The 27,454-nt window shown below is 44.4% G+C and overlaps 1 protein-coding gene and 1 long non-coding RNA gene across 6 annotated transcripts in view; one reads left to right on the forward strand and one right to left on the reverse strand.

The window, feature by feature from the left end:
• Positions 1–27,454, reverse strand: part of PRKCA (protein kinase C alpha) — a 402,962-nt gene that overhangs the window by 351,720 nt on the left and 23,788 nt on the right. Inside the window, exon 1 of one of the 5 annotated variants that reach the window (XM_086687810.1) lies at positions 21,686–23,023. The exons of the other annotated variants lie outside the window; for them this stretch is intronic. The gene's annotated coding sequence lies outside the window, so the exon portion shown is untranslated. Of the gene's footprint in view, positions 1–21,685; positions 23,024–27,454 lie in introns of those variants that run through there. 5 annotated transcript variants of the gene reach the window in all.
• On the forward strand, positions 10,434–12,642 carry LOC147574488 (uncharacterized). The gene is made up of 2 exons (XR_015244251.1): positions 10,434–10,933; positions 12,156–12,642. It is a non-coding gene; the product is annotated as an uncharacterized LOC147574488 (long non-coding RNA).

The raw sequence follows: 27,454 nt of genomic DNA on the forward strand, positions 1-27,454 counted from the left end.
TGAAGGTACCATCCTAATTAGTGAGGGTAGGAAAATCCAATTCCCCATCAAGTCACAATCAAACTTGACCTATTGTATCCAGTGTACCAGGCCCATGAGGCACACAAGACTTGGTCTCTGCCCTAAGCAGCAGAGGACCAAGTAAAGGCATCCAACACCAGGCAGTTGTAACAGATGTACAGCAGAAACACTGGAAATTATGGAACAAAAGGAGTAAAGGACAGGAGAAAACACCCAGTCTGAAGAGTCAGGAGGCACTAGCCAGGCTGGAAGGGGGTGGAGGGTAGGGGTGGCATTCCACTCAGGAAGCAGCAGCAAAAGGTAAAGCTCTCAACTCCTTCTAGAACATACAGGGGGCGGATAGGAGAGGAGGTGCAGGTATAGCCTCTGCATCAAGGCTACGGGGTAACAGACCTCACACCTCCCCTGTGAACCAGATCCACCAGGCCGTTGAATCAAGGGGAGCAGGGAGCACTGCCTGATGCAGAGAACATGCTCAAAGACTGCCATGGGTATCAAGATTACTACATTAAGAGAGGTAGACCTGATTTATTTGCTCTCTTAATGAAAAGCTACAGTTTACCCATCTGTTAACACTACAATAGCAGTGACCACCTTCAATAATAGTTAACTATTTGAAAAGCAGAAAAAATAACTGGGTACAGTCCACGTGCTTAGCTTAAAACAATAAAATTCTGATGTGCTCATCTCCAAAAAGAACCACAAAAGGATAAAGAGATTACACCTATTTTAGCCTCTGAAGTCTCAAGATCCAAAAAGGATGCTCTCAGCTGAATGGCTTGTTGATATCTGGAATCCGAAATACAGTTAACGTGGAAAGACAAGTTCACTCAGACTGGTTCCTTCCAGGAACACATCCCGGACACGGCTAAGCAGCATTCAAGACCTCAAGTCCTGCAAATCATCGCCAATGAAATCATCATAGGTCATGGAGAGCATGTTGAAACCTCAACTTAGTCCCCTTCCCTTCCTTTTTAATCACCTACGCAAAACAAATGGAAAACAAAACAAGAAACAGACTTAAAGTCCCAAAAACAAGAACAACATTCCCTCAACCCCACTCTGCACTTTACCCTCAACTTCCAAGTACAACTTTGGAACTAACCATTCACCAACTCGATGCTTTTGGAGCCACAGACTTCAACCATGTGCCAAAGGAGCCACAACAACAACAACAACAACAAACAAAAAAAAGAAAACACCCTTATCCGGTTCAGATCATGAGCATGGCTTTGAGATTTCCTCAAGAGGGGTTTATGAAGGATGCTGCAGAAAAGCCCATTTGTCCCATACATTTGACCTGCCCATGGCCCCGGAACCATGCAGGTCAAAGAGCTGGTCCTTTCACATTCTTCCCCACGTTTCCTGCTGCCACAACCAACATTTACGAGCTCCTCATCCACCTTGGGGCTTCTTCCAATCTTATACTCCCATCTCTGGACTTCTCAGCAGAGACCAGGAAAAGGGCCCATGACCAACCACATGGCAGAGAAGACAGGGTCAGGGTCCACAAGGAAACAATGGGCATTTTTCTTGGTAGCAACTCAGGCTCCTATGGAGTCTTTCCCTCCCCACCCCACCCCCAAGGACTGAAAGGGAGCGCCAATCAATTAAAGGCAATGTCATTTGAATCAACTCCTAATACCTTCAACAAGTGTGAAAGGTTCTTGTGGTCTGCTGAGCTTCTCATCTCCGGAAGCTTTTCCCTCCAACTTCAAATATTACAAAGAAGTAAGATCTATTTAGGGTCTTGGTAATTAAGCCCAGCACCATCTGAGCAGGAAAGTTATTTTGGAGTAGCATAGAAGACATTCTTTCAGTTGCAGTTTCACAGTGCTATGAAGGATCCCCAATTCTCCACAAACCTTGTCCTCTTACAATCTAATCGTCTTTGAGGACATCCTGGTTATCGCTGCTTTAACTCTGGTCTAGGGAACGTGGGATTTAAGAGGTGAAAACCAGAGCTAAACCAACAGTTAAACAACACGGTTTAGTAGGAGTTAAACAATGGCTACAACAAGTAATTACTTCACATTTTTAAAATAATTCCAACAAGCGTGCTTAAGGTACTTTGAGTTTATGTGCAAGTTTATGCCTACTATAAATACTTCTGTAATCCTTCTCTGTTCCCAACTCCTTGAGAGAATCCTTTAAAAATCTGAAATATTTTTGGTGCTGGCCCAGAATGAATTATTAGGTATTTGGGACACAATTTACTGAATTGTCCCATCAGCATTTCTTCAACCCATCCCTTATGTGATGCGCACACGCGCACACATGTGCACGTGCGCACACACGCGCGCACACACACACACACCCCCATGGGTATTCTACTAAATAAAGCTACCTACTCTCCTCAGAGGACAATGAACTCAAGTTGTTAAGGCCCTCTAGGATTTCAGACCCACACGGCCAGACTGGGATTCTTCTACAAACAAGAGGCCGCCTTAATCCCGTCAACTTTATAGCTCCTGAGAGGTTTAGGTCATTACATGGCATGACGTACCTCTAAGGAAGCAGAGAAACCAGTTTTCTGTGTATCAAATCCAGTTCTGAACACACTAAGAAACCATGATAATTTTTAAAACTTGCCAATTCCAAAACCAGTAACAAATTTACCATTTCTGACAAGCATGCACATTTTCAAAGAATTGAAGGGAGGAATGTCCATGGGCTGTTAGCAATGAAAACTCGTGCCACTCAGGCATTTCTGGAGAGGTTCTTTGTTGAGGCCATCTCAGGTTTCATAACCTCCAAATTTCACAGTTTTAAATTTAATTGGCTCTTTCCAGATGCATTTTCAGAGTGGCAAGTTTGCACGAAAACATTTTATACTAGATTCCCAGACAACTTTACTTTTAAAGGGAGCACAGCTAAGACAAAAAGGCAACCAACCCATCAAACTGTCAGGATAACAAAGAATGCTGAAAATCACAGTGACGTCATAGTGAATCTTAGGCTCATTTCATTGTTCACACTTCCTCGTGTGAGGTGAGACCCTCCCTTACCAGAAGGTCAAGCTACTCTCATTGTAAGCACCTCAATTTTTTTTTTTCCAATTCCTCCGACAAGCACAATATACACAACTAATGAAATCAAGGAGAACAGGACTTTTAGTGTGAAAATATGAGACACTTCTTTGTGGGAGTGGAGCCGTTTGGGGTATACTCGCTAAGTCAATCAGCCATGAGATCCTGAATTAATTTGCAAAGAGCCAATTTGCCGTCACTTAGCCAAAAAAAAAAAAAAAAAAAAATTCAAACAAGTGTTGGTACCTGTTTTGTATGAAGAAAAACACTGTAGTCCCACGAATTAAAATGGCTGTTGCACTGGAATGAGCCACGCAGTTGGTTCTGTTTCTTAATATTAGGTTAGCTTTAGGCTTGCATCTTACGGAAAGGAGTCAGACTAACAGCTCACCATCCATTCATCACTATGTGCAATGAGTATTTTGCATACCAGAAGACCAAAATGTAACCGATTCTGGTCTCCTCAAGAGCTGAAGACATTTTGCAGCCGCTAACAAAGCATCCTTTGAGTCCACCTAGTAGCCCAGGAGGGCATGCACCACTCGATTACAGTTAAGAGCTCCTTTGCCCTCTTGGGAAAATGTAAGTTCAGTCCTCAAAAAAATATGCAACAACTGCGCCTATAGATTGATGCTTGAGAAGTACAGTTTACCAGGTTTCTCCTTTTCAAGATGCTCAAGAGATCAGACTATGAAATTTTAAAAAATGGATTATAGTGGTCACAATTTTTAATGTTTATTTTTGAGAGGGAGACAGCATGAGTGAGGGAGGGGCAGAGGAAGGAGGAGACACAGAATCTGAAACAGGCTCCAGGCCCTGAGCTGTCAGCACAGAGCCCAACCAGGGGCTCAAAACTCGAGAACCGCGAGATCACGACCTGAGCTGAGGTCGGACGCTTAACTGACTGAGCCACCCAGGTGCTCCTGTCATATTTCTAATTAATATCCCTACGCTCTGTACAATTTGTTACCCTTTCCTCTGTTTCCAAGTTCAACACAAGAGGTTTTTTTTTTTTTTTTTTTTAATTTTTTGTTTTTTTTCAACGTTTATTTTTATTTTTGGGACAGAGAGAGACAGAGCATGAACGGGGCAGGGGCAGAGAGAGAGGGAGACACAGAATCGGAAACAGGCTCCAGGCTCTGAGCCATCAGCCCAGAGCCCGACGCGGGGCTCGAACTCACGGACCGCGAGATCGTGACCTGGCTGAAGTCGGACGCTTAACCGACTGCGCCACCCAGGCGCCCCGGTTTTTTGTTTTTTAAGTAGGCTTCACACCCAGGCTGGAGCCCAACCCCAAGAAGCCACTCAGGGGTCCCCAACAGAAAGGAGGTCTTACACAAGAAACTCGTCTGCGACTATTCTGCTGTCTGCTTGCACTTCCAAGGAACCACTTACAATCGGGACCAGGTTCCTAATCCAAACTAGTGTCAACACATCCTGTTCCCCAGAACACAGCATTAGCTGGGTCTGTAACACCACTGACTTCATCACTGTTAGCTCATGACCACCATCTACCAAGTACATATCGTGCTGTATACTACAGTAAGAACCCGTGTATACCTGATGTCTCGTTTAATAAGCACACAACCCTACAAGAAAGCTGTGCCCATTTTATAGAGGGGAACTCTAAGAAAGAAAAGTTAGGGGACTGGTCCCCAAGTCTCAGCTAATAACTTGCAGGCCCACTATTCAACCCGGTTCTAATCCCAAAGCCCTGTGGCCATTCTACTTTCAGGAGAATTAGGAACATTTTTTTTTTCTTTTTGATGCCCGTAATGCATTCTAACTCTAAATCTAAGCTTTTAAAATTTTTACTGGATTTTTTTTTTTTATGCCTCTGCTGCCTCTCCTATCAAGGACAGACCTTACTATTCTCAATTCTGGCCACATTAAAAAGCACAAAGGCAGGGCTCCTGGGTGACTCAGTTGGTTAAGCATCCGACTTCAGCTCAGGTCATGATCTGGCAGTTTGTGGGTTCGAGCCCCACGTCGGGCTCTGTGCTCACAGCTCAGAGCCTAGAGCCTGCTTCAAATTCTGTGTCTCCCTCTCTGCCCCTCCCTTAGCTCATGCTCTGTCTCTCCTTCAAAAACAAAAGCAAAAAAAAGAACACAATGGCAGTGAAAACAAAGCTAAATGCACGAGAGCTGGTCCAAGACAGTGTGATTTAGACCACGGTTGCCTTTGGTGCCCTCATCCCTGCTTGATCACCCTCTCCTCTCTTTCTCCAGCTCCTTTAGCCCCTGACAACCTGCACTCAAGTTACACCTGAGAGCTCTGCCTGCTGGGAACTTTCACCTCCGAGCAACCCTATTCCCCCAAATGATCTTTAGAGCAAAGACTTCTAAATCCCGAAGAGTATTTCAGGGGGTTACTTTTAACCAAAGCTTCCATTTCTAACTGCTTTGCAAGTCTTGCTCATTTTAAAATATCCAGCTATGTGGTATATCATTACACAAATAGCATGCTTCCTTAAAAAAGAAAAAAACAAGAATTAGACAGGGGCACCTGGGTAGCTCAGTCAGTTAGGTGTCCGACTTCAGCTCAGGTCATTATCTCATGGTTCACAGGTTTGAGCCCTGCATCAGGCTCCGCACTGATGGCACAGAGCCTGCATAGGATTCTCTCCCCCTCTTTTTGCCCCTTCCGGGCACTCACTCTCTCAAAATGTGTACAAGAAATTAGAGAAAATGAAGAAAAGAAGTCCTCCATCATCTCATCACGTATCACCATCAGCTTTCAGGTTTACCTCCAGCTTTTTAGTTACTAATGACAGTGTGACTACTATGTATTATAAATGGCAGAGTATTTTTATGAGCAGTTTCCCAAATTCATTCTAAGCAGGGACTTGACAATTTGTCAACTGCATGTATACACAATACTAATGACTGAATCATTTCCCCCAAAGCTGGAGATAAAAGATGTTTTGGTTTTGCTATTCAAAGGAAACCAGCAATGGGCAAGTGGGCAAACATCTTCCCTAAGATATCCCTAAGATATCTGACTCCCCACCTGAATCAGACCATGAAAGGACTCCAAATGATCAAGGTGACTATGGTAATAGTGATGGCACCATTTCAGACCAAGTTCAGAGAAGGACACAACCAACAGATGCAGACTTACTGGTGAGAATTCAAGATGTGGCAGCAGGACATCAGGAACTCCATCACTACCAGACCCCAAGTCACAGCCCTTAACTCCAAAAATCCCAGAAATTTACAGCTTAAACAGGCAGCATTTCACCACCTCCCCCTTCATTAGCACCTTCTCTAGGCTTCCATTAGCACCTGCAGCAAGGTTTTTGAAAGGATCTGGGTTGGCCTTCTGCTTAGGAGATCGATCTCCATTTTAATGTAGCCCTCCCTGCATATAAACTGAAGAGAGGGTGCAGGGTGTGTTCAACAAGAAAATCTGACCTGGAGGAATTGAGAGTGGTTAGCAAGTATTGTGAAACGTGCCTAGTTCCAATTAATCAGAAAATACCACATGCCAAAGAAGATTATTCTAATGGTCACTGCTTTCTCCCCCTCTGGTAAGTAGGGTTCATAGCAGGTTGGTAAAATGTAAACATGTATAAGAAGGCAAGCCTCCTGTCGCTATGATGCTGAAAAGCAGAAATGTGTAATCAGCGAGGACAATAAAAATTCTGTCTCTCCCCTGAGGACACTGGAAAATAAAAGATTGCAAAAAAAAAAAAAAAGCAAAAGCATAAATGAAGATTCTGGTGTAGAGTCCTTCTTTTGCAGAGGACAATACTAGTACTTAAGGTGCAAGGCACTACCTTTTAATAGCTATGGGACATGTTACTAGTATCCTGCTGCTTTCTCAGCTGGAGAAATAGGATTAGTGGCCTAAGAGAGAAGAGCTTAAACTGATTAGTCAAGTGGGCAGTCCCAGGGTGAAGCAGCAGGAAAAAGGAACAGCCCAGTGTTCTGGGTCCTGCAGAGTAAGAACCTGGAGGGATTCAAGGACCGTCCAGGACTCGAGACTGCAATTTACTCCAAGAGGGGTTTTAACCTTCCGTTTTCAAGCTGGGCTCCAAATCAGAGGCCAGACTTGGGTTGGCTTGAACACCATTTATGTATTTAGACTGCAGAAAGGAGTTTCGGAATGGCCACCGTGTATTTATTCATTCACTTATTCAACCCACAGGGTCTACGAAGCGAGCATATCAGGTGTTGTGTATAAAGGGATACAGAACCGGAAGGCTGCATGCAAGGAACAGAATTATTCTGCTTAATAAGAACCCTAAATGACAAAGATCCAATTTCTTAAATCCGAGTCTGGATTCAATGGGGGAGGAAGGGACCTTCTAGATCATCATGGACCTACTTTATCTGGAGGAAAACACAATAAAAGCCCACTATGAAGTCCAAAGTTGTGTGCTGCCTGAAGAACACATTTAGTTAAGAGACGGTGCTGAGGTCTACAACCCTAGCCAAGAGCTCCTCCCATAAAACAGAAAACACAAATTTTAAAGAACCTGATGCCCAACATATAAATTTTCAAGATGGAATATAGGACATGTTCACTGGTAATCCTGGTAAAGTACTAAGGGGCTGATCCCAAAAGTTACAAGAGAAAGCAAACTCCCTTTCTGAATCAAATGACCCGGTTCTACCTGTTGTGGAAAGGACAGACACCGATTGTAGAACTGAGCAGGCAGCCCATATAGGTTACCGAGAGCAATTATAAAAATTACAGTGGAGATTATGATCACAGCAAGCCATCAAAAATGGTTAAGCTTCACCAAAATGTGCGGAAAGACCTGCCTGCACTGTACTTAATGGAAAGGATTTCCAATGTTAAATCTAGCACTTATCTCTTTTAACCAGGGGGTTTTATTAGTTTAATGCAATCCTATCTACCCAGATGTTTAATAGATTTCTCGAGCACGTGGCATAAAAACAAAACTATCTTTGCTGCAACCAGGTAAAGCTGGTGGACCGTGAACAATGATCTTCGACTGAGACGTCTAACATATTAAAACAGATTACTGCAGGGTCCTGAGAGTTATTTCTGAAATAGGAAGTGGCTGGATAAAACGATTTCCTCTCAGAAAACTCAAGAACATCCCTCATGTACCAGTCTCAACCATTTACCTCCTCCCCCAACTCCTAAAACACAACTCAGGAAACACCACCACCACCCCCAGAGAAGCTTCAAGATGCTCTTTTCTTTCCTGACATTCTTCCCCTTTCATCTTCCCTACGGCTAGCCACGGAAACTACCACTTTGGTAGAAGTGTTTGAACAACACTGCAGCAGAGATGCCTGGGCTGTGTGCCTAACACAAGCCCCGCTCTGAGAATTCCATCTCCCCCACAAGTACAGGCCTCAGGGAGGGGCCAAGTTCACCCCCCCCCCCCAAAAGAAGCCGTGGGAAGTAACTGGTGATAAAGGAACGGGGGTCATGCCGGACTCCCGTCCCTTGCTCTAAGTTGTACGGCCCTGGGAGTCTGTTTACAGCCTCTGGAGACAACCCCCAGACACTGGGAGCTCACTTGAGGCCTCTAAGCCACATTTACTCTCCAGGCTCCTTCTGAATGGGCAGAATTCACCGGACCATGGTGGGCACCTGACCATTTGGGGTCAAGCTCTTTCTCCCAGGGATTCCAATGGAAATCTGGGTCTGTCAGCATTTGGACTTGGGCACTGGTACCCTCGGGACCTGACGTAAGGCATTTTAGCATCTGTAAGCACAGAAGTAGAGGAAGTCCACTTACTACCCTCAGGGATGAAGCCAATCCAGGGAGGAAAGTGGCAGCCAGTCTTGGCTCCTGGTTCTAAGAGTTTAAATAACTAGAATACAAACTAGGACTTAAATAAAAACATGAAATCCAAAACTTCTAGTAATTTTTTAACCCCAGAGTAGCTTAGAAGACTACTTCTTTATCAACACATACTGAAATTTATTTATTTCCAATATCAAGGCATTTTCTTCTCCAAAGCCCTTTGTCAAGCCAATACGTGGAAGAAGAAATGTTAAGTATCAACAGGATCACACTCCTTGCCTTAAGTGAGGAGCCAGGAAAATCTGAGAATCCTGGGTGCAGGGTTTTACTTTCAAATCCTCAAATTCGGGACATCTGAGGCTTAATCTACAGACACTGAGGGGGAAGCTCCTTCAGGCTCAGAAGCGAGGGGCACCCAACCGGTGCTGGAGTCCAGGTAACACAGATACTGGCATCCCTACCTCTGCCCGTTTGTTGGCCCACATCCCTCCACAGCCTTGGCGGGGGGGGGGAATAAAATCACAATTGTGCTGGCAATTCCATGGTGTTCCTGGCCAATGACTCTCCCCGTTCACCCGTCACTGCTGATCTACCTGCCCCCACCCCCTCAAGCCATGTACCAGGCTCAGTCCCAGGCAGGGCCAAGTCCAGGGCTGATTGGGACAGACTGTCCACCTCTGTGTGTTCCAAACGTTTACACTTTGTTAAGTGAGCCAATGGACACACCCACAACGTGTTGCAGTCCGATCAGGTGAGAATCGAAGAGCATATGGTCTACTGCAGGCCTAAAGAGAAAGGAAGCCGTGGGCTCCACACTGGGGGGGAGAGAAGGAACCACAACAGATCTCTGGAAACTTTCTCAAGGATGCTCATCTAAACCGCGTGACCAGGGGCGCCTGGGTGGCGCAGTCGGTTAAGCGTCCGACTTCAGCCAGGTCACGATCTCGCGGTCCGTGAGTTCGAGCCCCACGTCAGGCTCTGGGCTGATGGCTCAGAGCCTGGAGCCTGTTTCCGATTCTGTGTCTCCCTCTCTCTCTGACCCTCCCCCGTTCATGCTCTGTCTCTCTCTGTCCCAAAAATAAATAAACGTTGAAAAAAAAATTTAAAAATAAAATAAACCGCGTGACCATCCGTGAACCGGCCCCCAGCACAAGCACTCAGCCTTCCAAAAGGTAGACAACAGCCATATTAAGTATTTTCACTTCATTTCCTTTTTCTGGGTCAGCAAGGAGGGAAAAACTCACGTCGGTCATCAACCCCTCCCTCGTCTCAAAGGGGACATACACCTGCTGGAGCCCAGAGGGGGCTGGACACTCAACTGGCCACCCCTCCTGTGCCCTCCCTTTCAGATCAGAGATGCACGCTGCCTCCTGGGGATGCGGGTTCTCCCCCCACCCCACCCCCCAGAACCACTACCTGTGAAAAGCCCGTTCTAAAGCAGGGGCGGGGGGGGGGGGGGGGCGGGGGCTGTTATCCCAAGTTTGTCTCATCTGTAACCGGACTGAGCTGTAAGCAGACTCCTGCCAGCACCTCAAAGGCCACGGCTCTGAGGACACTGGCCGGAGCTTTAGTTACAATATCTTTTTTCACTGCCCATCACGTGCTCATCCTCTCCCTCCCCTTCTCCCCCCCCCACCCCCCATCTACTGGCTCCTAGGATGGATTTTGTTTTTTAACCTCTGTAACCAAAGAACCTGATAAGGCCATGCGATAAAGGAACGGTGGCCTAAAAACCCTAAGTTTCCAGTTCCAGAAGCTCTATGGCTCATTTTTCATGTTTCACACACATAAGACATTGACAAAGGCCCTAAAAAGAAGAGACACGGGAGGCAGCCAAAGAGATACCTAACACTCAATCAGAGCCGTGCAAGTGAGGAGAGCATTAGGAGTTTTTGGGAGCCAGGCCACGTGTTTTTCTACCAGAGGAATAATTTAGGATTGGTGCGCAGTCAGCAGCTTGGAGAAGGTACAAGAACACAGGAGCTGGACAACCGGGAGGCCCCGGAAAACCCGCTCAGCCCTGCCCAAGTCCACCGGACAGACAAACCCTTCACGGTCAAGACTGTTAAGCAGAGGAGGATTCGTCTCTTCCATCCATCAGGCCAGGAGAATAATTACAAGTACAACAACAGAAACAAAGGATGTGACAAGGTATTTGGCAACCTCAGTAGAGCCCTGTACTCCAAGACCGGTTTAGCTCAAGCTACTGGTTTCCTCCTACCCTCCCCCGCCACCAAGAAGTCTACAACCCTGCCAGATGCACATGTCTGTTCAGCCTCACAGGACAGCAGCACAAAGCCAGCATCTGCCGGAGTTTTCCCTTTTTAAAAATACAACTCTCGGGGCACCTGGGTGGCTCAGTCGGTTAAGCGTCCGACTTCGGCTCAGGTCATGATCTCGCGGTTTGTGAGTTCAAGCTCCGTGTCGGGCTCTGTGCTGACAGCTCAGAGCCTGGAGCCCGTTTCAGATTCTGTGTCTCCCGCTCTCTCTGACCCTCCCCCGTTCATGCTCTGTGTCTCAATAAATAAACGTTAAAGAAAAAAAATTTTTTTTTAAATACAACTCTCAACAGAAAAACGGTTTTGTCAAACTTTAAAAAGACAAAAATAAGTTCTGTTCTATACCTGCTACCAGAGGCAGGATGTGATTTATTCAAGGGTTTCGAGGATTGTCCACAAGTTACTGGGGACTCTTAGGGTAGGTACGGGGGGGGGGGGTCACTTCTGTCCACTTGACCAATGCTCCTTAGAGACACCACCTCAGCTTTTCACATTTTGTTCGGAGTCTGGTGCAATTTGAACACTCCATTAAGGGAAATTACCGAGGCTCTTAAAGTTACATTCCCAAAGACAGAGTCTGAAAATGCTCAACCCAACCCTAGATATAGTTCTGTTAAAGGCTACACTCGAAGCCTATTTTGGAGACCTGTAATTTTTAACTGTACAGTTTTCGTGGCTTTTCAACTAAGCTGCTGACTAAAGCAGGGAATAATTTTACAACGCCATTATCCACATGTGGATGGTTCATTTGTTAGAGTATCCTAACTTCGGGCTGCCTACCCTCATCTCCGTTGTCCAACCTGCTCCTGGGTCCTATGCCAGCTGCCTGCTGTTGTAGGCTAAAGGTATGCAAACCATTTTTCATGCCAACAGAAATAAGACAGTGACACTGGATGTCCTGAGTGCATTTCTCCAAGATAAATATAAACTGGAGGTTATGTATTGTTGCAGACAATTGATACAACTTCCATTTATTAAGTACGCATGTTCATGTTTTTCCAAACTCTTCAAAGTATGATCCAGAGACTTCCAAGGGTCAAGCAAGATCAAAACGATTATCCTGATACTAACTCATTGTTTCCCTTTTTCGCTAGGATGCCGTTTGCCCTGATGGCGCAGAAGCAAGGGCAGGAAGATCGCTGGCCCCTGAGCACGATTCGAGGCAGCAGTTACCGTATTCTGGCACCAGACACTACCTCCATCTCACCATGAAACCCCAGGACCTGCTGCTTAAGGCCAGTTTCATATTTAAGAAGGTCTTGAAACACTAGAGACTCCATGTTGATATTCGATTGGACATACAAAGCACTTTGGCTGCCCTCCGAGGGTGATGGTGGTTCTGTCCCCTCTTTCCATGGGACACCTTTTTTTACTGCAAAGACAGCTACCAACTATGGTTACTCAGACTCAGGTATTTGCCAAGACTTTCTTGAAAATGAACCTGCCACTTGATGGAAAATAACTGCGTTTTTATTGCCAATGAGAAAATTCAAGCTTTCAAGTGAAAAAACAGAATTTTAGAAAACTTATCTTCCATGAGCTTGACAGCCCTAATAAAGGTGTTTATAAGATTGATGGTGATATTAACGCGTTTTTTTTTTTTTTGATATTTCATAATGAAATGTGTCAACACTCAGATCAGGGCTAAATAAAACTATTTTCCAAACAGCCAAAGAATGAGGTCACACAGCCTTTAAAAGAGCTATTCATTATTTAAGATAGACTAGTGGACACAGATATGGTCTTATTTTTTCTCCATTTCTCCTAACCTTTAAAATTTTTGTTTTTGAGAGAGAGAATGAGAGAACGAGAAGGGGAGGGTAAGGCAGAGAGGGAGGGAGACACAGAATCCAAAGCAGAATCCAGGCTCTGAGCTGTCAGCACACAGCTCGACATGGGCCTTGAACACACAAACGAGATCATAACCTGAGCCAAAGTCAAAATGTTTAACCAACTGAACCACCCACGTGCCCCCATTTCTGCTAACCTTTAAAAACTCACTTGCTGGGGCACCTACATGGTTCAGTCAGTTGAGCATCTGACTTCGGCTCAGGTCATGATCTCACGGTTTGGGAGTTCAAGCCCCGTGTCGGGCTCTGTGCTGACAGCTCAGAGCCTGCTTTGGATTCTGTGTCTCCCCCTCTTTCTGCCCCTGCCTTGTTCGTGCTCTCTCAAAACTAAGCATTTAAAAAAATAAAAATAAACTCACTTGCTAACTCTATCAAAGAACGTCTCCAACTATTTGAAATGCCTGTTAAAATGCTTTTTTTCCAATTACATCTGTGGGGGACATTACTTAGCCAAACCAACAGCAGCACAACGGATTGAAAGCAAAGCACCGCAGTCCAACAGGGTCTCATTAAGTCTGATGTTACAGAAATCTCCAATATGTGCAACACCATTCATTTTGTCTTGTAAAAAAATTTTTTTTAATTGGAAACTGGTGTTAACATGTAAGGGGTTTGTTGTTTTAACATTTTGAAGAATCCGACTCACGCTTTCTGCTCAGGTCATGATCTCACGGTTGGTTTGTGAGTTCGAGCCCTGTATCAGGGCTCAGCACTGTCAGTGCTGTTTGGGATCCCGTGTCTCCTGCTCTCTGCCCCTCCCCCACTATGCACATGCTCTCTCTCAAGACAAGTATTTCGACAAATCCACAGGAACAAAAGCTGAGTCCCCAATAGTTTTAGGATCAAGGGGCCCTGAGACTTTCAAGTTTAATACATGGCCCTTGTACAATACACATATAGTTAACACTACTCAACTATTTAAAAAGTTAACACTGTGTTTTTAACCACAATATAAAATTAACTTTTGAAAGGACCATGGATTGGATATCCATATTCTCATCTATTCCTCAATATATCATTTCCATATAATTGAAAGCAGTTTATATATGCTTTTTATTTGATATTATATAGCAATGTAATGCTTATAATTTTAAGGGCTGCATATGATCTGTCATAATAAAATGTTTCCTTGTTTGAAAAAAATAAAAACCATGGGCTTAATTTATATTTAAAATTTCCAAATGTCCTTTAATATTTCCAAGTAAAAGTGATTTCTAGTGTCACAGGACATAATGTTTCTAGTAACCTTGGCTTCTCCAATATATCTTGCTGCTGTCATCTCTCAGGGTTTGTCGTTAATACTAAAACCAGTGCAACAACTTATCTTTTACTGGCATTCAGTTATCTACTCACGATTTTGTCAGAGTACCTTCTAGATGATGCTAGAAATACAGCGACTCTGACCCCATGGAGATTAGACCCCAGGGGCATTTACCCACCCAACTGCATTCATTCAATAAATAACAATCTGTTATATACCAGACACTGTATTTGGCAGGCACCTCAGAATCAAAATGTTAATATACTTAATTGCACTTATCAGGGATACGCATTCCCTTAAGTGTTCCCAATTTTTGCTTATTTCACATTTCTTTGGAATTCTGACTTTTCTTCATCCTAAATTTGAAGGCTATTGCTATATTCATTTTTCCTGTCCACAATTTCATGAAAGAATGTCAATAATCAGAAGGACTATGCTGCACTCAGCCACCACTCTGACACTTTCCTTTTTTCCCCCAGGGAAAGAAGTGGTTCCCCTGCCCAGGAGCTCAAGGAAAGCCAGCCTCTAAAACCAGGAGATCCAGAGTCCACCTCTGGAGGCTGCCTGATGGATAGGATGACCCAAACCTGTCTGGATTTCCTTGTAAAACTAACCAGGCAAGTGAAGGCATATATAAACACTACTCTCAAAGTCATTAAAGCAGGATTTCCCGAGGAAACTTAAAGGTAATTGTCCATTAGTTACACAGGCTGAACAGAAAGGACTACTTCAGAAATTTAACTTCCTAACAAGGATTTTTAATTCAATTACTTTAAAAAAAAAAAAAAAAAGCAGCAACATGTACAATAAAAAAACTGGCCAGAAACTTGTTATGGGAGGGAAGGATGGCCACACAAATCAATGTCAGGTCTGAACCTGAATGATTTTGCTCTTCCCAAAGGGTATATAAACTCCTAAGAAAATCTAGGTACAGGGCATAAGGGAATTTAGTTTACAAGATACAGGAAACAATTTTTTCTTAACGTTGATTTATTTTTGAGAGAGAAAGAGCACGCGCACATGCACCCACAGGGAGGGGCAGAGAGAGAGAGAGGGAGGGAGGGAGGGAGATAGAGAGAGAAACAGACTCCTAAGCAGGCTCCAGGCTCTGAGCTGTCAGCACAGAACTTGACTCAAGGCTTGAACTCAGGATACAGGAAACCAATTTAAAAGGGGCATTACTCTGCGTGTTATACAGACAACTGGATTAGACAGCAGTACTCACTCCTTCAGTAAGGACTGGACTACAAAGCACTAAGATACTAAAAACAAGCATCCCTTTCACCAACAGGACTTGTCAACATAGCAGAAAACAGTGGGGCTCTAGAGTCAACTAGATTGGATTCAAATCCCTGTTCTGCCACTTGCTTAACACGATTTAATTCCCTTTCCTTCGTTATTAAAGCCTCGGTTTTGTTACCTGTAAAACAGGAACCAACACTAAACTCACAGAGATAATTATGTAAGTTACAGAACACAAGGAAAGGCTAATGATTGCGGTTTCTATTTACAAAGCCAGGCAGCAAGCTCAAATACAGAAATAAGGCAACAAACAACACATGTATAGTGACCACTAAAGGAACTGAAAGCAATCGCTTCGGTCTTAGGTGGTTAGGGAAAAGGTCCAAAAAACCAAAAACTTAGGAGCAGGGGCACCTGGATGGCTCAGTCGGTTAAGCATCCAACATCGGCTCAGGTCATGATCTCACCATTCGGGAGTTTGAGTCCAGCATCTGGCTCTGTGAGCAGAGTCCACTTTGGACACTCGGTCCCCACCCCCCTCTATACCCCTCCCCCACTGCACTCTCAAAATAACTTTAAAAAAAAAGGGGGGGGGAACTTAGGGGCAGTTTGAACTCCCTGTTACAAAGCTCAACAGATTTCCACTCGTTCATGTTGTTATAGACTCATGAAGCATAAGAACCAGTATTCACGAACAGTCACTGATGAGACATTCTTAGTGGTTCTTAACCTTTGAGTCCTGGGTCTCCCTGAGGATCTCATGCAAGAGAGAAGCAGCAGAAGCATCTCACCCGAAAATGCGAAAATGCTGTAGACCTTAAGGAGCAAAGGGCCCCAGGAAGCCCATTCATAGGCTCTAAAGACACACAACACTCAGCAGCAGGATACTATTGACTCTGAAAGGAAGCCCAAGGTTACCCAGTTGTGCCTCATGAATCAGACAAACACCACGCTCCTCTTCCACCACACCGTATCTCCCAAATGGCACCACCGTCCATCCTGTTGTGTGAGCTCACAACCCAGGGGTCACCCTGACCCTCCCTTCCCTTCACGTCCCTCCCAGAGCTCTCATCTCTCCTCTGCCATCGTCACCATCACCCTTCAGCAGCATCACTTTAGCAGCGTCCTGTCCAGTCCGCTCACACTCCCCCTGCTCTCTCCCTCCAACCTCATCTCTGAAGGGTGGGCTGAGTGAACTTATAAAAAAAAAAAAAAAAAAGATCATCTCAAAACCGCCTTTGCCCACCTCACCCCTCCTAGCTTTCAATAGCTTTCCATGAAAACAAGGGAAAGTTTCATGGAAAGGAAGCCATACCATTCTATGATTGTAACAGGGACCAGTACGACCCCCAGAATAGGTAAGAGACAAACCACGTGATGTGGGAGAAATTTAAGCGGGACACAGAAGGATTATCAAAAATATCTAGAGCCCCCATGTATATTCTCACTTACTTAGGAAACAAGTCTGTATGTGTAATAGAACCAGGGTTCAGTATAGGAAACATTCCATCTCCCCCTAATTTTAGAAATTAGCAGTACAAGGAGAAACCATTCATATCCCAAACATCTGAGATTTACTGTTAACGCCTAGGCTTATTTACATCCTTTTTAAATTCTATTTTAAAGAGAAAGCACAAGCAGGGGACAGAGGGAGAGAGAGAGAACCTTAAACAGGCTCCATGCTCCACACAGCCAGATGTAGGGCTCAAGCCCACAACCCTGGGATCAGGACCTGAGCCAAAATCAAGAGTCAGATGCTCAACTGAGCCACCCAGGCACTCCTTTACAGCTTTTAAAAATTAAGTATTTTGAAGATTTTATGCAACACAGAATGGAAAGGCAAATGCAGAAATAAATCAGCACAGACATCTACAAACATATTAGCAATAGGCAAAAACCATTCCAGGCATCTTTGTACATACGTGAATAGTTGGATTGATACAAGCATCAGCAAGCTAGTACTTCCTCTCATTTTTCTTCCGTCTGCCTCAAGATTTTTGTTCAGTTACTTTCTTTTACAGTATCTAGGCTTGTAACTTTCACAATCTGTCCTTTTCCGGAATTCCGAGTTGTCTAGCATTAGCTCTACCTATACCTAAATAGGTTCACATGCTTACCCTACATCCCACATAGACTCCACTCTTGGGATAGTTTTGATTCAGCTTTTTAATGGTAGATCTTAGCACTCCTTAGGAGGACCACATCTGATATGGTCACTGCTGCACCCTTACTGTGTAGAGTTTAACATTTGTTGACTGGTGAGATTTTTAACTACAGAACTGTATGAAAAACAACCTATTAAGCCACGTATATTGTGTCTGTGGCCCATGTAAGGTTATCCAACATCTTAAGTTCCTTGTAGAAGGGCTGTAAGAAAGCAATGAACCAGAAATCACGATTTTACAAGATGCCTTGAGACTTATTTCAAACAAGTTCCAAGAACCTGCAAGGTGGCTTAAGAATACATAAATGCTTAGGGCAACTTGCAAAAGCCAGGTTTATTCACATACAGGGCAAACAAACCTTATTTGGTCGAGTTCAATTTCAGATTCCAAGTTGCTATCACACTGTGCTAGGATCATACTGGCACGGTCAAATAGCTAGTTAATTATTTGTAACTGTTCGCCATTTATAACTCATCTCAGCAGAACCATTCCTAACTTGACTACTTTTCAAAACCTCAAAACTCTGATGGTTTAGAAAATGCTTTTACCCTTCAACAAACTTCTTTGGAAGGGTTAACTACAATCTGCTGCAAGCAAACACTGTAAGAAATGAGGAGGCATGGGGCGCCTGGGTGGCGCAGTCGGTTGAGCATCCGACTTCAGCCAGGTCACGATCTCGCGGTCCGTGAGTTCGAGCCCCACGTCAGGCTCTGGGTTGATGGCTCGGAACCTGGAGCCGGTTTCCGATTCTATGTCTCCCTCTCTCTCTGCCCCTCCCCCGTTCATACTCTGTCTCTCTCTGTCCCAAAAATAAACACTGAGGAAAAAAAAATTAAAAAAAAAGAAATGAGGAGGCTTGCCATGTCCCAAAACTTCCGCCAAGAGTCAAAAGTCCATAACCTTCTAGACAGATCTGTGACCAGCCAGAAGAAATTTATTCACCAAGGCATTATGAGGGTTTTAAAGGTTCTCAAAAAGAGTAAAGAATGACAAAAATCCATGTAAGTGACTTTTCAGGATGTGTAATAATGTATCTATCCTTCCTATAGGCAAAAAGGATGTAAGGACTTAACTGCCTTCCCTCCTGATTCCCACATAACCAGCCCTGGGATTTCCAGGACTCCTGGCACTGGCCCTTTAAACAGGAACACATGGTCAAGTTCCTCTGGGCAGTATAGGGATAGGGCTGCTACTGGTTCCCTTTCTCAACTGCCCAATAATTCTAGAATTACTGCTTCTGGCCTAACCACGGTAATAGTTGCTCTATCGATGGCTGACCACACACACACACACTCTACAGAAGTCATTTAATAAGTTTATTTTCACGCATGCATGCACAGGCTGCAAAGAGAGAGGGAAAGAGAATCCCAAGCAGGCTCCACACACTGTCAGCATGGAGCCTGACTCAGGGCTCAATCTCATGAACCGTGAGATCATGACCTGAGCCAAAATCAAGAGCTGGACACATAACCGACCGAGCCACCCAGGTGTCTCCATATAAATGACTTTTAAATAAAAGATCTGAGGGGTGCCTGGGTGGCTCAGTCGGTTAAGCATCCGACTTCGGCTAAGGTCATGATCTCAGTTACAGGAGTTCGAGTCCCATGTCTGGCTCTGGGCTGACGGCTCAGGGCCTGAAGCCTGCTTCAGATTCTGTGTCTCCCTCTCTCTCTCTGCCCCTCCCCTCCACCCACCAAAATAAACTTAAAAAAAAAATAAGATTTGAGATGTCCCAATTCAGATAGCCTTTGCCTACTCTGAACAGACAAGAGCACCCAATTAGGACATTCGTTTTCCATTGAACATTTTATTTTTTTTTAAATTTTTTTTTTTCCAACGTTTATTCATTTTTGGGACAGAGAGAGACAGAGCATGAATGGGAGAGGGGCAGAGAGAGAGGGAGACACAGAATCGGAAACAGGCTCCAGGCTCTGAGCCATCAGCCCAGAGCCCGACGCGGGGCTCGAACTCACGGACCGCGAGATCGTGACCTGGATGAAGTCGGACGCTTAACCGACTGCGCCACCCAGGCGCCCCTCCATTGAACATTTTAAATATCCTAATGTTTATACTCTAATTTCCCACTCCCCTGAACATTGTTTATTCTCTCATCTTAAACTAAGATGCCATGATTACACTCCAGGCAAATTAATATTTTGGAGCATCCGTGTTTGCACAGAAGAACCAAGTCTCCGCTGACCTATCTGCTATGAGAAGCTTCTCAAGATTTCACAACCTAAACCTAACTGTGGCCTTGTTTTGACAAACTCCATCTACCAGCATGGATACCAGAATTCCCCAGTCCCCTGCCGAAGGCCAATTCACCCACCCCAAAGCAGTTTTCTCCCCAAAGCCTTGGTAATTGTTTCCCATTACCGAGATTACCTTCAAGCCAAAGTCCATTGTTTTTGCCTGAGCCATAGTCTGGCAAACATTTCACAGTGTGTAGCTGGTCCGTAAGGCTTAAATGTCTTTTATTATCTGTTCCCAAAGAGTTTAATGCAATACATAACGAAGATGAAGGTGTGTTTAACACAGAACTAATCCACACCATTTTTACCCCAAAACGATCCTTACAGTTAAGCCTAGGATCAATAAAGTGCACAAATGGTACAGCTTACACTTTTAGCTCCTGCAATAAAAGTTGTAATTCAGGCCTTTCGTTTAACCTGTATTATATAATTTTATAAAAGCTTTTGAAAATCTGATCAAACGCCCATATCATAATTGGCAGATTCCGAGTTCTAAGGATTATTTTGTTGGTGTGCGGGGGCGGGGGGGGCATTCTGGTTTGAGGACCCAGGTTAACATCCGACTATCTGAATAAAACATTTTTGTCCTTTCTGGTGGCCTTCAGAGGCAAGCTGCCACTCTTTGGTTGGCAACTGGAAGAAATCAGATAGGGTTTGGGGTTAATGCAGCAAAAGGAAACCGATTCTATTTAAAGGTCTTCGGGGGAGAGAGAAGGGAGTCAAGGAAAAACAACAGATTCTGGCGTTTACAGTTCTTTAAATGTACTCCAGAACAGCTGTTGTATTTCTTTCGAAGTTCCCCTCAAGTAGTAACGACAAAATATTAGGTAGCTAAAATGAACAGGATAGAAATCTAACTTCCTTTATGAGAATCGTTTTTCAGTAACTCTAGGAAAACAGAAGTCATGTAAGAAACTTTCTTAGAAGCTAAAAGTTAGCTTCCAAGTGGTTTAAAAAAAAAATCATTGCGTGAACAAGAGGGATCTTAGGCTAAGTGGAAGTTTAAGAAATTTGAGCTTTCCAAAAGAATCCACATTCTTTTTGAGCCCCCTTTTCCGAAGGCCTCATTTTAAGAGAATAGATTAATACTGGGACAAATAAACAGGACACTAAGGCAGGGACATCGGAAGTACACTCGCAAACTTTGTAACACTCTGGGAGGTTAGGACTCCAGATGTGTTACAAGTCAGCTTCCAAACCCAGCCATCTCCCCTCCCTCGGTTGATAACGTAACAGGAACTGTTTAAGCTGTGTATCTATTCCATTCCTTTTAGCACAGGTTATCTACACGATCTACCCACCCCGGCCCCTCCTTCCCCCTCCAACACACACCCACACTCACTCTTCAATCAATATCTAAGGAATGCCAAGAGGGGAGAGCAAACTCTCTCTAGCTCTGCAGCTCCACACTGTGTAATGATAAAACTGAAACATGTGAGCCTAGGATCCCTGCGATGTTACCTGGAGATCAGGCAACACGTTTCCACCACCAGTAATATACCGGCCGGGGGAATTTTGTTGCCATGTCCAACAAACTACTTAGCACACAGATTCTGTCAGTGTCTGCGAATCAGCTGTATGAAACCTGTGCCAAGAATAGCCAATTAAAATTGCAAAAACATCTTATTTGTTGCTTATCCTCCATTCTACACAACGTCCCCCCACCCCTTCTTCCCTCTGAACTCCCACAATGCTGTCACAGCCCAGACACAGCTGCAGAACTTGCTCGTTTAGATTTTAAAAATTTCGTCTATTAACACAGCTACTGAATAACCCCCAAACCCCACATGTTTAAGATGAGTGTACGGAGGAGGGGTGGAGGGGGACAGAGAACGGGTGTCGCCCTCAGCATACCAAACTTGCTTGCAGAGCAGCTGCAGAATGAAAACAATCCTGGAAGTCAGGCAAACCAATACAAGAAGAATATATAGCCCTAGCAGATGCTCCCGGTGCCAGTCTTCCCTCATCATCTCCTCTCGATAATTTAGTAAAGCAACATTAGGTGCTTATGCAAATATGCAGAGCATGGTTCACAGCCAAAGTGGGTTTTTTGGGGTTTTTTTTTTTTTTGGCACAGTCAAAACAGCCAGTTCTGAAAATTGGACTGAAGTCTTCCGTTTAGAGCCAGGCAGAAATGGAAAGGGGCAAGTTTGGTCAGGGACCGAAGAAAACCAATGTTCTCTGGGGATTGCAACAGAGCCCTGGCAGCCTCAGGGGACAGTGCCAACCCCAAAAAGGCTCCCTGAACAGAAGAAAAGAGGTGTGAGGCCAGGTTATCAACAATACCCAAGGGGACCTGAGATTCTCCAGATGCCTCTGGAAGAACTGGACAGCCTGGCTGGAAGGATTTTCTGAGTTAAGAGAAGAACGGGTCACCTGCCAAAATTTGAGGTTTAAGAAAAAAAAAATTCCAGGTTAAAAAAACAAACTACCAAAACCCATACCTATGTTGCTTACACATTTCAGGAATCCAGCTCAGTTTCGGATTCCGGGAAAGGCACAGAAATGGTCGTCACAGGCTAATGCTTCAGCATGTAGGATTTCAAGAATTCCACTCAATCCAGCTCTTAATACTCCAAATCAAAAGGCCAATGCCAACGTGGTTGGTCTTCCCCTACACAGCACTGAGGCTTATTAGCAAGTTAAGGTTATTAGTTCAACCAGGTTTACAGGTCGACCACAAACTGCTCTGTTTACATGGGCAAATTAGTGACCTCATGGAGATTTGGTTTCCTAGTTGTAAAGCGGAAGAAAATTTGAAAGTTTTGAGACTAGCATGCAAGTGAACTTGGCTTTAGGGAACAGCTGACAATTTCTAATCCTTTATCCCCTCAGCATCCTGAGCCCTCAGACATCTCAAGGTCCCCTTGGGGCCTCCCCATCTACCCTTTCCCAGGATTTTCTAGTTTAACTCCATAGAGGAAATGAAAAATGTTACGGATTCTAATCAAGTAGCCTTACAAATAACGGGGACCTATGAGCAGAGTCCTAGAAGGGCGGACTCCGGCCCACAGCATCCCACGCTGCCAGCTCCACTTCCAGACCAGGGGAAGGCCCATGGAGCAGTCCCCTCAACTCTCCTGTGGGCGCAGGGTCCTTCCTACCACAGATAGGGGTGGAGGGGTAGGGAATATTTATACTTGGGAGGAGACAGAGGAAGCAGACCTGAGAAGGGTAATTGACATGTGAACAACAAAAGGTGGTTTGCAAGATGGGATCTTTCCTCTGGAAACCTTCCCACCCCTCCCCCCCGCCTTCTGTTCTGCCTACAGGCCTTCTATTTATCCCCAAGTCCTGGCTTAAGTGTGTCCCACAGAAGCCTGGTCTCTTGGAGGTTGGGTCAGGCTTAATTCTCGTTTGAGATAGCAAATACAATCATCAATTATGATTCTCTAATGGACCCTTCCATTGGACTTTAAGCACATACATCAATCTTATTTGATAGGGTGTCCTATACACATAAAAAAGCAAGGGGGCAGGTGGCTAGCACTCAAATACTCAAATTCATTCGACTAAGAGCAAGCACTCCCTATGTTTTGGGCATGATTAGAGTGGGACCATTTTAAAATCACTAGTAAGAAGATGCGTGCATTAGAAAAATGACAATTTGTTTTTAACGATAGTACGTGGTGTCTGAGAAGATAAGTGCTTGGCTGAAACGAGAATAACTGAGGGTAATGGAACGATATGGATCAAGAGCCTTAAAGTTCATACCATGTAGCCTAATAAACCTCACTTCTAGGGATCTGTCCTCCTGTAAGAAAAAACTGCTATCCAAGGATAGTCACTGTATTGTTTTGATTAGCAAGAAGCAAAACAAGGTCACTATCCAAAGAAAATGATAGGTGTTTTAGGATTACACACATCGTGTTTGCAGAGAATATTAAGGACATGGGAAATTACCAATTTTAAAATTGTGGTGACCTGTAGGACTTATAATCATATTAGCCATTTTTGAGCGTATAGTTCTCTGGCATTAAGCAAATTCTGCAGCCACCCCTACCATCCACACCTCCGGGACACAGTCATCTTCCCAAATGGAAGCTACCTGTGAGGCATTAACTCCCCGTTCCCCTCCTTCCCCCTGGAAGTCCTCATTCTACTTCCTGCTTCTGTAAACCTGACTACTGCAGGACCTCAAGTGGAAGCCCAGTGTTTGTTCCTTTTTAATTTTTTAATGTTCAGTTTTGAGTGACAGAGCATGAGCAAAGAAGGGGCAGAGAGGGGGAAACAATCTGAAACAAGCTCCAGGCTCCGGGTTCTCAGCACAGAATCAGACACAGGACTCGAACTCACAAACTGAGTTCATGCTGAGTCGAAGTTGGACGGTTAATTGACTGAGCCCAGCCGGGCGCCCCTGTCCTTTTGTTAACTGGCTTCTTTCACTCTGCATCCTGTCTCCAAGGTTCATCCATGTTGTAGCACGTGTCTGAATTTCCTATTTAATGGGCACTTGGGCTGCTTTCAACCTTTTGCCTATTGTGAATAACGCTGCTAGAATATAAGGGTTGCTATGATTATCTGTTCACATCTCTGCCTTCCTTCAGTTATTCGGGGAATATATCCAGAAGTGGAATTGCTGGATTGTAGGGTATTTCTAGGCTTAGTTTTTTGAGGAACTACCGTACCATTTTCCACAGTGGCTACAAGCGTTTTTACAGTCCCACCAGCAATACACAGGTGTTCCAATTTCTCCACACTGACACCAACCTGGTTTTCCTGTTTTCTGGATAACAGCCCTCCTAATGGAACTGGCATCTCATTGTGGTCCTGTTTTCCATTTCCCTAATGATCAGTGAGGAATACCTCTTCACATGCTTAATGGCCATGGGTGTATCTTCTATGGAGAAATGTTTATTCAAGGTCTTTAGTCACTTTTTAACTGGTTGTTGGTCACGGTATGTCCTTAGGTGACAGAAGTTATCTAATAATGTATTTAACTCTCAACATACCAGGAAAGAAAAAGCCATATACACACTGGAAGAGGAAGTGTAACAGATTAACAAAGATTACGTCTTGACTTTGTCCTTCACACTTTATTTGCAACATGTCTAAAACACGAATCAGAGGCAAGGAGATAAGAATTTTAAACTCTGAATAAATTCTGAATCCAACCACAAGGTCAAGGTTTCGATTAAGAGTGCCTGGGTGGCTCAGTTGAGTGTCTGACTCTCGATTTCAGCTCAGGTCATGATCCCTGGGTCGTGGGATCGAGCTCTAAGTCTGGCTCTGCACTAAGCTTAGCGTCTGCTTGAAATTCTCGGACTCTTTCCTGTTTGCACATGTGAGCTCCAAAATACAAATTGAAAACAGCACCCTCTGAAGAGTTTCTGAAGTTAGCATCCAGGAGGAGGAAAGCCCCCACCCTCCTTCTGCTTGTCCTGTTACGGCACACACTAGGTGCACTCAAGGAATCCCATGTCCTTTAGGGGGTTGCTGACAAGAGACCTGCCTGCATTGGTGAGGACTAATCCCCTTTGTTCCATGTACATGCTCCAGACCCCTCCCTCAGCCTCCAAACAAGCACAGTACACAGAAATGTTCTCGCTCTTCACAGGACTTGGAAAGTAGTTCCAACAAGATAAGCCTATCAACAGACAGCATTATGGAAAACTAAATGACCATGCAAATACACACGCTGAAAACTATTAATGTAGACTCTTCTAATAAGGTCCCATTTATTCAGAGCAGACCACTTTTATCCTTGAACATCCATCAGAACAGCTGGGTAATTCATGCTGTAACGGAAATACCGGTAACGACTAAGTGCTCTGAGGAATACAAAGCTTTTCAGCATTTAGGGGAATCCATTTCCATTAATAATCACTCTTGTTATATTTTGTTAGATTCTCTATTAGGCACAACTATTTTACGGTGATTGTAATAGTCTTCATTGACAGACTTCCTGCCTCCATGCTGGTTTCTCTTGCAAATTTCCATGGGACAGAGGTGCTCATCAGGCAGGACCAAAGGAAAATCTCAAGTCTTCATTCTACCTAAACCAAAGATGTAAGTCTCCTTAAAAGAACTAGACTCTTAAATCACAACAAGATCCCTTAAAAATACCAGAACCTCTTTAGACCCCACAGAAAATGGAAGCATGAATCTAGCTAGAATGCCAGTGTCCGCCCCGCCCCCCCACCAAACCCTACATCAGAGGCCACGAAATTACTTAGATGCCACAGGTATTGCCAGAATTCCCATGGTCTATTCCAAAAGGTAGTACATTTATACATCCTGTTGTGAGTGGGGCAGTTTTCTTTTGTTCTACGTCATCGGATTCAAGAAGAAAACAATGATCAAATCTTTGAAGGGAAAAAAACTATAAAAAATAAATGCTTTAACAAGGCAAACAGTCTGCATGGTCTTTAAGACGGTTTTCATTAAGGCTATGGCAAGACTTTTAACAAGTAACGTTATACTCTAACAAATACAGTGGTCAGAAGTTTCCTTCACAGGAATAAAGACGCTACAGATGTAGCAGAGACCAGACCACTCAAATATTCCCATTCTTCCCAGCAACTTCCAATCAGTCCCCCCACCCCCACTGGAAGGTCATGTTGCTCTGGCCACCAAGTGGGGGGCAGGGACAGAGGAGGAGTCATTTCTGAGTAGAAATGATGAAAAGCCCTTGTGGATATTCTCGTCTCTCTCTTCCCTAGCTTCTGAAGGAGGCAGCCTCAGGCTCTAGATGCCAAGATCCTACGACCGTGTGGACAAGAGTCCCATCATGGGCTCACAGTGACCACGGATGCCTCTGGGAGAGGCCAACCTCTCGTGTTGAGCCACTGCTATTAGGGGATTAATGTGTCATTGTGGCACGGAACTGGCCATCCAGACTAGCACAATCCAAGTGTAATGGTGTTAAATACGTACCATGGCACCAACTACATAGAAGTCTCCACAGGTTACAGAGAGAGACACGCAAAGGGGCCCTATTTACACTTTAGGTCAGAAGGAGTGAAGGCCAAGGGAAACGTTGAGAAGACAGGAAGCATGGGACATAGGCTCTCTGGACCTCAACTACAAGACCAGGTCGTCCGAATACACAGCTCAGACCACCACACATCCAGCTCCACCTTCCCTGATAACAAGTCCAAGAAGCAGGGAGCTAAAATTTCTCAATTACGTGATGCCCCAGCCCCACAGATTTCTCCGGAAGCACCCACTAAAACGTGATCTTCGGGGCAGACTTTATCAGCAGCATCTTGAATATGCCCCCTTGTCAGTTTATGGGATTGCTCGAGTTAAAAATACAGAGTACTAACAGACCAGATTCTTAGAACAAACAGTCTAGGAGTAGACAGAGTGAAAGCATACATCATCTTCATTCCTACCAGGGTTCCCAGAGTCTGAACCCATCAATCCTACCGCCAGCCTCGTCCACACAGACAGGAGTCCAAAATCCCTTCTTCTGTGGCTGTTTGAAAGTCCATCTTATTTATAAAATTCTGCAATCTTGTTAATTCTCGAGCACGTGACCCTCCAAATACCTTTTCCTGCGATCATGCTGAGGCCCTCTTAACAAAATACTTGAAAAGTGAAGTCTCTAATAGAATATGGGGGCTGAACATCTCTCAAACACTGACAAATGCTCGCTTGCCTGCTGATCCCTTTTATCTC

The sequence above is a fragment of the Puma concolor genome, chromosome E1 (genome assembly GCF_028749965.1).
Source record: "Puma concolor isolate L17-30 chromosome E1, mPumCon1.1.hap2, whole genome shotgun sequence".
Classification (NCBI taxonomy): domain Eukaryota; kingdom Metazoa; phylum Chordata; class Mammalia; order Carnivora; family Felidae; genus Puma; species Puma concolor.